The sequence below is a fragment of the Diceros bicornis genome, chromosome 9 (genome assembly GCF_020826845.1).
Source record: "Diceros bicornis minor isolate mBicDic1 chromosome 9, mDicBic1.mat.cur, whole genome shotgun sequence".
NCBI lineage: Eukaryota > Metazoa > Chordata > Mammalia > Perissodactyla > Rhinocerotidae > Diceros > Diceros bicornis.
Genome location: NC_080748.1, coordinates 78,855,181 through 78,870,018, shown reverse-complemented (window position 1 = coordinate 78,870,018; position 14,838 = coordinate 78,855,181).

The following is a 14,838-nucleotide window of genomic DNA, read 5'->3' as shown; positions in this document are numbered from 1 at the left end:
TTAGGCATCAATTCAATAAAGATGAGAGTTCAAGAACTATGAACTTTAAAATGCTAGTTTATTGCATAGTTGAGATTATTTTGTATGCATGAAATCTAATCTGAATCAAATGTATTAACCTTTGAGAAATAAACTATTAAAAATCCTGTACTATGTAAAAAAGTAGGGTTTTTCAAAAAATGGAAATAAAAAGCTGTGGTTTAATATATGATCAGTGGCTTGATATATGAGCTGGTGATCATCTGAACACCTCTCATCAGCATTTCATTAAATTTTCAGATGAATTGTTTAATTTAGCAAATCTGTCTTATTTTGTGCATTCAAAATTAGAATATGTGAAAATTTTGACAGAAATGTGTTTTTGTTCCAGACAGAAGAAATACTTGGAACACTTAGTCCATAAAGGAGAATAATCCATTTCTCAGAGTATTAAAAATGTCATTTTTCCTGAAAGAGACATGTCAGATTTCCCTTCTGTTCACTTTGTTGCCTGATAAAATGGAAACCAAGGAGGTTCCCAAAGCATATCCACCAATTAAGGATAACAAGAGGTTATGTGGTGTCCTGAAATAGATCTGTGATACCAGCCCTGAGGAAAAGCACACTATGAAAATTTTAAGAATGAATTGTGCAATGCGTGATATATTATGCAAGTAAATGACAATGACATTTAACATCCATAATCCAAATTAAAAAAATGTTGTTTGAGAGATTAGAAATGGCAAAATTCTCAAAAGACTTCATTTTAGACATATATTAAGGAATAAAAACTACATTTTATTTTCATATTCTTTAGAATATAATTTTTTATATTCTAAAGAAACTTGCCATTGATAATTCAAGTCAATTTGAAAAAAAATTATTAAAATTATTTAAAAAATGTTTAAATAACAGCTAGAATAGATAACCAACTATATTGATAGAAAAAAACACATTAAGGCACTAAAAAGAAAAGGACAAATTGACTATAAAGAATTCATACAATTTCTCTCAGTTAATGTCCTCAAGGGAAAATGCAATCTATATTGCAAAATAAGAGCAAATTTTTCAATAAAGCTAGAAAAACATTCACATATATTACAGGAAGAGAGGAAAGAAATCATAAATACTTAAGTACTAGTTGATATTCTAAATCACAACTGTACCTCAAGCCATTTCCACAGGGTCCAGGGCTCTCTATGAAGGCAGGGGCCTGAGGGTCACACTTCGAACCTTAATTGTGTGAGTTACAGTTTGTCATTTCTTCCATTGTCCCCAGATGACACGGATGGAGTACTTACAGTGTGCTGGACACTGGACTGGTTGGTTTCACATGCATTGTCTCATTTTATTCTAACAACAATTCCAGGAGGGGTGTATCATAGTGGTCATTGAAGAGACAAGAAAACTGAGTTCTACAAAATTGTATTGCTTTGTTTAAAATCACATATTTAGTAAATAAGGAATCTAGGATGGGATCTATGATTATCTTATTCCAAATGCAGTGCTCTTTCCAATATTCAACTCTGTCTTACACTAACAATAAAGAAGAAAAACATAGCATCCTCTTGTGTTTTAGTGTATATTTCAGGGTACAGGGCAAAACAGAAGACAGGCACCCACTTTGAACACCAGACACTGTTTGACCTAACACTAGCTAGCCAACATCCTATTCCATCACAGATGTGTGTGAGCTCATGGACGGCCAAGTAGCTCACTGAAATTATCTTCATAGAAAGTACTTTATTCTTATATAAGTCTCAATGCCATTAGGAGTTTCTTCTCCTTTCTGCCCCAACCAAAATAAAATCTAGAGTTTTCTTTAACTGAATTTATTTTACTAAATTGCCCATCTGCATGTGGTGGGTGTGGGATAGGGCATCAGTCTCATTAAGTGAAGAAATATTTATTTGGGATCTACTCTGTGTAAGATGCTGTGGTAAGCACTATTAGAACAAAATATGAATAAGACACCTGCTTTATCCTTGAGGCCTTGATAGTCCAAAAGAAGAAACAGGCACAGAAATAAATTATATGCATGCATGCATGTGCGTGTGTGTGCGCGCGCGTGCGTATGCACATGCATATATAGTTTTGTTTTGGTATTAAATTATATCAATACTATAGTAGCAATTTGTTAGAATGGCTATTTTTACTAAACTAATAGAGATTCACAGAAATGGAAGAGATCTTCTTAGATATTAATATTCTTTACCAAGAACATGTCATGAAAGAGCAAATAGAAATGAGATGCAGAAACTTTAAATAATTTACTGAAAACTTTAGTTTCTTAAATCAAAGTCACCACCAGAACTCACATCTCTGACTCATCGGTCTGTAATACTTCAATAGCACGTATTTAGAGACACATACAACTAATTCTAAAAAGCTTTTTGTAGAGAATGCTGGCATCCCTTAGAAGCTTGGAGAGAGGTAGAAAATACTTTTAAAGGAATTCTAGTTTAACTTACTATCCATTTCAGGAATTTTTCTACCACACACTACATTACTGATTGATAGTCATAAGCCTCCACTTGAAATAGTCCTGTGCTAATAAACTCACAACCTCCTAAATGAACCCATTCACTATGTGAGCTCTACTGTTGCCAGAAGTTTTGTCATTATGCTTAAACCTGAATCAACATAATTTCTATCCAGTAGTTTTGAATCTTTCCTTTTTATAGGGAATATATCTAATCAAGCTTATGTGTTATCAATTCAATATCTAAAAGTAACTAATCATTTTTCTCATACATTTTCTGTTTTCTGTACTCAATAGTCCTAGCATTTTCTTTCCAGATCTCTCATCATTACAGCCAATCTTACTTGGATATGATGTCCTGATCAACTAGCATCTCTTTTCAAAAATGTGATCTACAAATGAGTACAAAATTCTGACATGGTCTTGCTAAGTCAGAGAAAGCTGGTATTTTCTTTTCCATAGACTCAATCCCTATCGGTGTAGGCTAAGATAGCATGCGTTTTTCTGGCAGCCACCTCGCGTGTTTGAACATCTTGTCATTTCAAAGATGCAGATTTTTCACAGATCACATTTCCAAGAACCCAGGTGAAGAAGCAGCCACTTAGGAGAAGCCACTTCCAGATGGCATGAAGCTGAGTCTCAGGGACCGTGTTAGCGTTCGAGTTCCAGTCAGAAACGTCAGATCACGTAGTCCTCTCAATGCTAATTGTTTTGTCACTGTTACTTGAGGTTGCCCTGTTACGTGTAGTTAAATCTGATCTGTATACACCTATCCTACAAAACTGCTACCCTGAACCAATCCCATGATTTGCTTTCTCTTCTTTTAATAGTCAAATTATCAGATGCTTCCCACAACTCAGTCACTGGTGAGATAGTTACACTTTCATCCCAATCTCACAAGACACTCTTGTCATCTGGCAATCCTTTCATTCATCTTTTTCCAGTTAAATCTCCATTTATGACTACTCCAACATTTTTCTAACACCTCTTATCTACAGAGATGATCTCACTTTCTCCTTTATAGAGAGAGAAGAACTCAGGCATGAACTGTCTCCACTTCCCACCATCACCCATCAGAAACAACCATCCCTCCTCTTTTTCTTCATTCTCAGATGATGAAGTCAATATCAACCCTTCTGTGTCTACATTTATTCCTCCTCTGGAGAATTTGCTTCTCTGCTTCCTATTTTTTTTAATTTCTTTTTCCTACTGATTATTTGACATTAATCTATTTGTCTTCCCCATGATGGAAGGAAATTAAGGAAAAAAAACCCTCTTGATCATGCTCCTCACCATCAACACCACTCTATCTCTTCTTTTCCTTTCTCAGCCAAAATTCTTGACAGAGTCTATACTCACCGTAAGAGGTTCCTAAATGCTGAGCCACGGTCCCGACATTTGCCTCATGACTTCTAGTCTTAGGCATCGTACAAATGTAAGGGAATGTGCATGTTCCTACGATGTTGTAAGCTATTTTTAAAATATTATTTAGATGTGCAGAATAAATTTACTCTAACTTTGGGATTATCTATAGTCTTCAATTTTATTTATAAATTATACCCCAAATTTCTCCTTAGAGATGATAAAGACTGTTTTTACCCCATACATTAAGAACCATGATTTTAAAGTTCCATTTATTATAACAACATATTAGACAACTTATATTTCCAAAAAAGCATAATCTTTACTGTAAAAATATTTGGGTTTTCTATTTCCTTTCTGAGGGTTGGTGTCAATGCTGTATGTGAAAACACATGTTGAACAGATCTCGATGCTGATGAAGTGTGAGTGATGGCACCACGTGCAGCTGTGGAAACGCACATTCTGGGGGGCCTGCACTTGAGCTTCAACATGAAAAAGACTTTGAGGTCATCTTTAAAATATCATTTTCTTTCTATTTTCAAGGTAAATATAATATAACGGAAGTTTGGGATTCTAAACAGATTTTTATACGTTTTGAAATAATTTCAAGCCATGTTAGGGGAAATGTATTCTATCTTCCCCTAAAACTCTCTCAAGACATTGTATAGAATAGCAATTAACCTGAAATTCAATGTAAAACCTCCTCTAGAGAAAAGTCGAAAGTAAAAAGTGTTCACAAAAGAATATCACTGATAATTTTTGTAATAACTGCTGGTCTATATTTTACAGGTGATGTGTAATGTAGAAAACAAACACTACTGAAAATAATTAATAACAATATTTCATCTTTATTTAATTCTTTATGTTGAAGAACTTAAAGGTCTTTACATAGGCTGCCAAAAAATCAATAAATTGAGCTAATAAGTAGGAATGTTATCCTTTCCCTCATTTAAAATTTCCAAAACATCTCAAAAAACCAAAATGAACTCAGCCTATGTATCCATGAAAACTGTTTTGATTCATTATACATGCTTTTCTTCTCATACTACTTGTTTCACCTTACTAATATTTATCAAAATTAAGTTTATACCTTAAAGATAAAACTGTTCTTGGGCCGCACCCATGGCATAATGGTTAAGTGCACGTGCTCCGCTGCTGGCGGCCCAGGTTCGGATCCCCGGCGCGCACTGAGGCACCGCTTGTCAGGCCATGCTGTGGCAGCATCCCATATAAAGTGGAGGAAGATGGGCACGGATGTTAGCCCAGGGCCAGTCTTCCTCAGCAAAAAGAGGAGGATTGGCATGGATGTTAGCTCAGGGCTGATCTTCCTCACCAAAAAAAAAAGATAAAATTGTTCTTGGGATGAAATAGTTGGGTATATGCTCAAACTGTATACACACTGAGAGTGATGTGTTCCTGTAAAATCATAAATAATGGAGAAGAAAAATAATTTAGAGAATAACCTATATTTATCAATTAACATCACATTAAACAAGAACATAAAGAAAGTTGGTTGACAAAAATGAAGTTTAGTTAACCTAGACACATCATTTCACCACATAAAAAAGGAAGCATTTGGGCCAGCCTTGATGGTCTAGTGGTCAAAGTTTGGCACTTTCGCTGCTTCGGCAGCCTGGGTTTGTTTCCTGGTCACAGAACCACACCACCCATCTGTCAGTTGCCATGCTATGGTGGTGGCTCACATAGAAGAACTAGGATTTACAACTAGGATATGCAACCATGCCCTGGGGGGGCTTTGGGGGGGGGGAAAGAGGAAGATTGGCCACGGATGTTAGCTCAGGGTGAATCCTTCCCTGCAAAAAAAAGAAGAAAGAAAGAAAATGTTTGTGAAACTAGAATGCCCTGATAGTATAGAGATTACTAGATATCACCTTTGCCCTTGAGTTTATGATCAAAAGTACTTTAAATTCGGGGCTGGCCCAGTGGTGTAGTGCGTAAGTTGGCGTGCTCTGCTTCAGTGGTGCAAGGTTCACAGGTTCGGATCCTGGGTGCGGACATGTACACCACTCATCAAGCCATGCTGTGGCGGTGTCCCATATATAAAGTAGAAGAAGATTGGCACAGACGTTAGCTCAGCTATAGTCTTCCTCAAGCAAAAAGAGAAGGATTGGCAACAGATGTTAGCTCAGGGCCAATCTTCTTCTCACACAAACAAAAAATGTACTTTAAGTTCAAAATAAAATTTGAATCATCTTATATCGGTTTACAGAATATACTGCTTGAGGCCATCAATGTAAAAGCGAATGTTATAACAGGAAAGAATTTGGGAGTGGCTATGTTCTTTTGTCTTTTTATTTTATTTTTTCAAAATGTAAATACAATAAGTGAGATTTCTGATTTATTTCTGATACACAAGTTGAATTTGGATTTCACTACAGTTATATTATTAATGCCATTTCAACTAGAGAAACTGAAGAGGATATATCAAAATGTAATTAATATAGTCTGTCTTATTATTAATATGTAAAAATACACCTGGATTATGAGAAATCTGTAGATTTCTCCCATTATGAAGGGAGTTATATACTGAAATGACAGAAATCTTGGATTAAATAAACACCAGTGAGCTTTTAATAATTATGCTTGCCCTCATTATACCCATGACTAACTAAATTGCAAAACATAAAGAGCATTGAAGTATTGCTTAAGAAAATACTGCTTATAAATTGCAAAGAATGGAAAAAATAAAGTAGAAATGTGTTTTGTTTTGGGTCTTTTTTTAAAAATTGGGATATTTAGTGTAGCATATATTGGAGATTACTTAGAAAGACCATTGAGGATGTAAAAGAAAATAGGGTGGCATCTTAGAATTGATGTAAAATGCCTTAAAGTTCACATGAATATGCCCTGAATTATGTAATATTTCCTGTAATCACAGCGGCTAATCTCCTCTAAAAACCTGGTCTTTAGAGTAAAGTGTTGAAAGCCTCTAGACAGAGAGTAAGGACCTACCACATGTTTCAGTTTATCCTCTGTAAGTGTTCGGCTAAGCTTCTTTCTTAAAAATATGCTTTAAATATGATTGTAAGAGATTGCCTCAGAACTCTTCAAATTATAAGTAGAAAATACTAATTTGTTAGATGTATTCTCACTTTAAAATATGTATAAGGCAATAGTTAATCTTGAGGTAAAATGATGGAAATAAAATAAGATGACATAAACCATTTGTGATTAATCATTCATAATTGTCAGTGTCTGTGTATGTGTGTCAAGGGTTGAGTTTAATGGAAATGACTTTGATCTCTTTATCATGAGTTCTTCTAATTCATAGATGTGTTAAAATGGGCAATTCATTCTTAACAAAATTTAATACTGCTCAATTTTTACCTTAGCAAAACTGAGGTAAAAATTCCAGCCTAATTCTTTGATTAACTGAAACTAATAATCCTCACTCACCTCACGCTGTGATTGCAAGAAACCTATTTAAAGGTTGTTAAAGATTTCCGTAAGCAGTAAGCCATTATGAGAAGATGATAGTATTATTTAAGCTTGTTTGAGTGACCACTACAGCCTTCTTTTAAATAGAAATCCTGGTTGTCTTCAATGACTGATTTCAACAAGTGAATCAATCAAATATATATTAAAGTCTTATTAAGTTTGAAACTCAGTATATGAAGATGAATCATGGATATTCCCTGCACTTAAGGGGTCTTTAATTTATTTGAAGACACTTTGGCTGTAATGAGCAATTCACAAGTCAATCTTATTCCTCAATATTTCACTCCAAAATAATCAATACTCCTTGTTGAGAGATACAGCAACCAAGATCTGCTTGCCTGGAGCAGAAGTCATCAAAGCCATAAACTGCTAGAAGCAGTTAAATGGTTATTTTGACGAATTGCTGGAGTCTGAGTATGAACTACTCTGAGAGTAAGAAAATCTTGGGGCCACAGTTTTAGGGGGCCACTACACTTCCTTTCCCTGAAGATGTATACCAGGTCCTCATGGTAAAGATCCAAGAAAGATGGAGGGGTCCTGACTCTGCCAAGAGAAATGAAGAGTCAGTATAATAGAACCAGAGATTTTACCATAACAAAGGCCTACTCTTCAGGGTAAAGGACTCCCCCAGAGCACATCTGAAATTTTGTCTCAGCTACAGGAAGGGAATTTCCCTCCACCCCAGCCCTGTCCAGCCTTCCTCTATCAAGCAAGAGGAGAAATGTTAAGAAAGAAAAACTATAGTCAAGAGGGGACAGGGCTTCACAGAAATAAATTGGAAATGCTACAGGGAGGGAATGGAAGAGGGAGAAAAAGCTGTACCACTGGAAGAGACATAGAAACACTTGTAAAAGCCACAGTCCTAAAACTCAGGCCCACTAAAAGACTGAGACTTAATCAGAAGATTATAGAATGCTCCCTGTCTCATAATCCTGCCTCCACACCAAACAAGCTCCAGACTAAATAACAGTGGATTACAGCTGAAATAGCTGCAAGATGTGCACTCTGTCTGAGGAGCAGTACATAGGAAAGAATCAAAGCCTTGAGAGCAGCAAAATCGAGTACACTGGAGGCATCTGTAGCCTCTGATCCTGGGCTATGGCAAACATTGAACACAGCCCAACTTCTAGCCACATTAAAATAAATCTCCACTCAAAATGCCTATTTACTTTAATATCTACTATCCAAAACAACATGGCTGTCTCAACAAAAAATTTCAAGACATGCCAAGAGACATAAATACATACATACATATCAATCTGGAAAAGGCAAAGTAATCATTAAAATGAGAGTCTGATATGGTTCAGATGTTGGAAGTATCAGACAAGGAATTAAAAATAATGATGATTAACATGTTAAGGGCTCTAATGAAAGAGACAGACAACATGCAAGAACAAATGGATAATGTAAGCAGGTAAATGGAAACTCTAAGAAAGAATCAAAAGAAAATGCTAAAAAAAACCCCACAAAACCCTGCATTAATAGAAATGCAGAATGTCTTCAACAGGATCATCAGTAGATTCAGCATGGCTGAGGATAGAACCAGTAAACTTGAAAATAAGTCAATATAAACTTCCAAAACTGAAACAAATTTATAACATATTTAATTGAAATACCAAAGGGATATAGAGAATGGAGCTGAAACTATAACGGCCGACAACTTTCCAGAAGTAATGACACACACCAAATCTCCAACCCAGGAATTTCAGAGAACAGCAAGAAGGATAAACACCAAAAATTCTACACCTAGTTATATTATATTCAAACTGCAGAAAACCAAAGACAAAGAGAAACTGTTAAAGGAAAGTAGAGACAGAGAAAAAAGCTTATCTATAGAAGAACAAGAACAGCAATTCTAGTGGATTTCTCATTGCAAACTGAGTAAGCAAGAAGTGAGTGGTGTGAAATTCTTAACAGGTTGAAAGAAAAAAAAACACCATTCAAGAATTCTAACTCCAGTGAAAGTATCCTTCAAAAGTGAAGGAGAATAAAGATTTAGTCAAACAAATAAAAATAGAAGGAATTCATTGCTAACAGACCTGCTGTGCAAGAAATGTTAAAGGAAGTTTCTTCAAGTAGAAGAAAATGTTATAGATCAGAAACTTGAATCTGCATAAAGAAAGGAAGAGCATAGGAAAAAGAATAATTGAAGGTAAAATAAAATCCTTTATTTTTCCTATCTTAATTGATTTAAAAGATAAGTCCTTATGTAAACCAAAAATAGTGATAGTGTATCAGGTGATTATAGTTGATGGATAAATGAAATGAATAATACCCATGTCAGAGGGAGAGATGGGAATACACTGTTATAAAGTGCATGCACTATAGGTGAAGCAGTATAATATTATTTCAAAATGGACTTAGATTATTTTAAAATGTATGTTGTAAATTCTAGGGACTAAAACATATCACTAAATATGTTTTAAAAGAGGTTTAAATAATATGCTGAGAGAGAAGATTGAATTAAATCATATAAAATGGTCACTTAAAACCAGAAAGGCAGAGAAGGGTGTGTGTGTGGGGGGGGGCGGTAACAATGAATAAATGCAATGAACTCAAAACAGTTACAAAGATGGTAGATATTGTTCCAACTACATCAATAATCACTGTAAAAGTAAATGGTTTAAATACATGAATTAAAAGACAGAGATTGTCAAAAAGGATGAAAACCAAGACCAGAGTTAAAGACAGTCTCACACTACCTGCTTTTCCCTCATGTCCATTTCAGCAACTTGAAGAACATGTGCTTTAACCTTCCTGGTGTTCTTTTCCAAAGTCATTCACACATTTCAAAGTCCTTCTTCTAACATAATGACTGGCTGTAAATGTTGTGTTGTCATTTGGCCTGGGCAACTTATCCATGAATTCATTAAGCTATGCCATCTGCAAATATGATATATATTCTCTGTACTATTCAAGTAATTTAATAAAATTGCTGAATTTTGATAGGCCCAAAGATTGTTTCTAATCAAAATTTTTTGTGTGTGAATGGGCCATTCTATATTACAAATCAACTAAAGTGTAATATATCTAGTACACTATAGAATTCCATATCCAATATGGACTATAACTTAGTACATATTTTTCCTTCTTGCCCACAAGGATGTCAGGGAACACTCGATCAAATAATGTATTGAAATCTAAGAAAACTGCACCTACTGCTGTTGCCCACCTCCAGATATACCACTTTAGTAATCATGAAATGCTGTGAAAGGGGCATAAATTGGTTTTAGTTAAAAAGTGCTGGCTCAAAATATTGCTTTAAGTTTCTAAGCCATCAAAACCAATTACTTTAATCCATTCTGATTATGGATCTCACTTGACTATGGTTTATGTCATTTTAATTTCCTTTTGTGAATGTTATAACACATTGCCTATGATCCCTCAAGAAATAATAACTAAAGCTCAATAACTACATCTATACATTTCCTGCAAGAGCTGGGATAGTGTTCACCAGCCATGAAATAAACTTATCTAGATAGGCAAACCTTTCCAATCTAATCATCTTTTGCTACAAAAATTCAGTCTCATATTTATTAAACCAATATTTATTGAGTGCATATTAAATGACAGATACTGAGCTAAAAGAAGAAGTAAATGATAGGTGAGAGTTTATCTCATTCTCTCTGACATCTGTTAACAACTTGGAGGCCTACTCTTCTCTTTTCATTTTCTACAAATAGTTTTTAAATTCCCCTAATTAACACACAAACTCAAAAGATGAGAGATAGATAGAGAGAGAGAGAGAGAGAGAGAGAGATCCACCCTTTATATGTGAAAGATGTACTTAACCAATGACAAAAGTTTACTGATTTATTTGAGAATAGTCAATTTTTCTATAAAAAATAAGAAAACAAATGGGATAGATGAAATTCTTAAGAAACATGAAGCCTAAAGGCAAATAAGTTACAAGTTTTGAGATATTGGTGAGACTCAAGAATTGTTAAGCACATATAGTGAGTTAACATGTTCCTTGAAATAATTCATAAGAAGTAATAAATATTAAGAGTGAGATGATAACCTGTAAGACATGCTCAAGATGGTTAGAATCAATAGAAAATATGATTGAATAAATAAGATTGTTAAAGATAGAAAAGGAGGGAAATATGATGTCACTGTTGCACCACCTCTGGGCTGTTAGCTCTGTCATCTTTAGGTCCAACACTCTTTGGAAATATCACCTATGGTCTATTCTGGCCTTACGTGTACTTCCCCAAGATACACAGATAAAACCCACAGCTTTTCAGTAGCTAATTAGAAAGGTGCAGCTTTCTTTCTCTCTCTCTCCTACAGAGCAAGTATATATTATTATCCCATGACACATGCCATTCATTTGGGCCCCTTTCTCAGATATCAACTCTAGTCTTCCTAACATGACCACCATTGGAGAGAAGCTGATGTGCACATAAAACTCAATTATATAACTCAGATTCAGTAGAGTGGTCTCTCTGCCTACTTGTGCCCTATCCTAAGAGTCTTAACTTACCCATCTCTTTTACTTTGCTTTGACTCCATTTGAAATTGATTTAATAAGTCATGTGATTTGAGTATATGCATTTGGTGCAAGAGATTTTGGTTCCAGTATCTGGGATGATTTAGTTGGTAGAGTAGTTGGAGGATATCACCACATCAAAATGATTTCCCACACAAGAGGAAAACTTTATATCATAATATGTTCCCTGCCATTAGTAATTTACTCAGTTGACTGAAGTCTAGAAAGAGGGAGACAGTGCTCAACATGTCTAGAAAAGAGGGTGACTACCTTGTAGTTTAGGTCTATTTTTCATTCTATCATAAATTATCTTATTTATCTAAATAAGAAGTCAAAATTAATGAAAGATTATTAGAAAATTATTGTGGTACAGTGTATCATGGAAAATAATTTTAAAAATATGATCATTATATTATTATGCCTAATGGATATTCATTTTTATTCTTTATAAAATTAAGAGAGACAAGTAGAATTTTAAAATATTCAGCAAAAAAATAAAAATATGAAATATTATTTTTAATTCTGCATGTACATCTGACTTTATTTGCCATATTCTTGCTTTAAATATTTACTTACTTTACCAAAAAATTATACATAATGAATTTGTTTCATAGTAGATACAGACATAGATAAAATGAGATATTTCTTAATTGCTACACTAACAACTCTAACATTCATTACAAATATCCAAATCAATTTGAATTTTGAAAATCTAATAAAAACATTTAATTAGTATGTTTCATCATAACAGTAGTGTAATTTGAAACAGTGAGCATGTAAACTCAGGAATCTGACATATAGTGAACATTAACTTAGGTGGAAACAATATTGAAACAACAGTATTTGATGAGATCAGCCACTCCTGTGGCGTTTTCTTACGTAATGAAATCATTCAGAGACGGAAAAATTTCATCACATATTTGAAACACTCAGAAAAATAATGCAGCAAATTTCTTCAAAGCATGAGCAACAAAATTATTCATGTTAATGTTAAAAGATGACCTAATTCATATGAAATCACTTATATAACAGTAGATAATAGAGAAATATTGAGAAATGAAACTCCTAATATTTAATATTATAGAATTTTATTGTTTATTAGGAAGAAAAAATACAGGAAATTACATCTACATTTCTCTGAAGAACTGAAAATATTGGCTTCATATTTCTTTAGAAAGGGAAAATGATAGATACTTAATATATTTTTATAATTTAAAATAGAAATTGGGCAAATTTTATATTCTCAATTATTTTATTTACAAAAATGAATAACTAAAATCGTCACGTAGGGCAGAAACGTCATTGTCCTGAGAGACTGGAGCTAAGTAGAGGGCAAAATTAGTTTGTAAACTACAAAGGATTTAATTTTTAGACACAGTAACTTGGTTGGCTTAAATTTTCTTGGTTGTCAAATTTTCAAATATTCAAAGAAGTGGGTATTTATTTTCTTAAATAATTTACTTTGTAAATAAAAATGTGTGCTTCTAAGTGAGAGATATTTTCTAAACACGTGTAACATAATAGACATTTAAAGGCATATTCTAGAGAACGAATAGTAAAATTGACCCTTAAATTTTATGGTGACTTTTTAAAAATGCCGGCTTTAAAAGAAATTCCTAGGCAAGTGGTGGGATTTGAGTTTCTGCCTTGATCTCTGGAAAAATATGAATGCCGACAACAAAGATTAGCAGAGTGAACAATGGTTTCTTTCGTCCATACTGTTATACAAACTTCATTTTTATGTTATGCATTGATTCCAACGTCAGCATACGGAAGCACTTCTTTTTCTCTCTCTTTTTTTCCTCATTTTTTAAAGAGCTTTACTGAAACATAATTTACATACCATACGATTTGCCCACTTACAGTGTACAATTCAATAGCTTTCAGTATGTTGTGCAACCATCACCACAATCAATGTTAGAACATTTTTATCACCCAAAAAAGACGAATCACATCCCAATTAGTCGTCTCTTGAGACCCAGATTTGGATAAATTAATTTAATGAAACAAAAGTGAACGAAAATACTCTAGAATGCTTTTAAATGGAGCCCCCGTCTTTGGAATTGCCTTCTTCACTCCGTGTCTTAGTTTTGAGGCATAGCAGCTACATTCAGTACATAAATAGCACATGTACCGTACTTTACAGTGTGTAAAGCATTTTCTATCAAAATGCTACCGAAAGGCTTGACTGGCAGCATGACAAGGTTAGGGGTGAGAGGTTCCCAGGTGACTGGCCTGGAGGAGAGAAACTGTGCTATTTGGCAACATCAGAGGGCTGGTCCTCCAGGCTGCAACCCAAAAGTGCTTCTTTGTAGATACATGTCACGACAAGGAGAATGACTTTGGGCCCCTCTGCTAACTGTATGGTGTATTGGTGTCAGGCTACTTTTGTGCTCAGCCTAGAAACCATGCATGTGATGCCAATAACAGAATGGAAGATTGTCTCAATGGTAGTTCAAATGTTTATTTTTATACCACTGCTTCTGTAGTAGACTAGGACTTCTAAGCAGATGACAGTAGCTACAGTCAACAATAGGGACTCTTCGTGCCCCATCACTGAAAATAACAGGCACACATTACTCCATCAGCATGAATTATCTCTGTTCTTCAGTCACAATTCATTGTTTGATAGAATATTAACAAGAATAAATGGGGGTCCGGCCTGGTGGCATAGCGGTTAAGTGCCACTCGCTCCGCTGCTGGCAGCCCGGCTTCAGATCACGGGTGCACACTGACGCAGCGCTGGTCGGGCCATGCCGTGGTGGCGTCCCATATAAAGTGGAGGAAGATGGGCATGGATGTTAGCCCAGGGCCAGTCTTCCTCACCAAAAAAAAAAAAAAAAGAGGAGCATTGGCATGGATGTTAGCTCAGAGCTAATCTTCCTCACACACACACACACAAAAAAGAAGAAGAAGAAATGGGTTGTGGAAACCAGGGTCCTCACAAGCTAAATAAGGTGAAGAACTACAGAATAAAGCAAACAGGAAACAATATCTCATGATAATTTTAAAATTGAAATTTTGTGATAAAGCAAAAACATGGTAGCAAAAGATTTTGCTATGT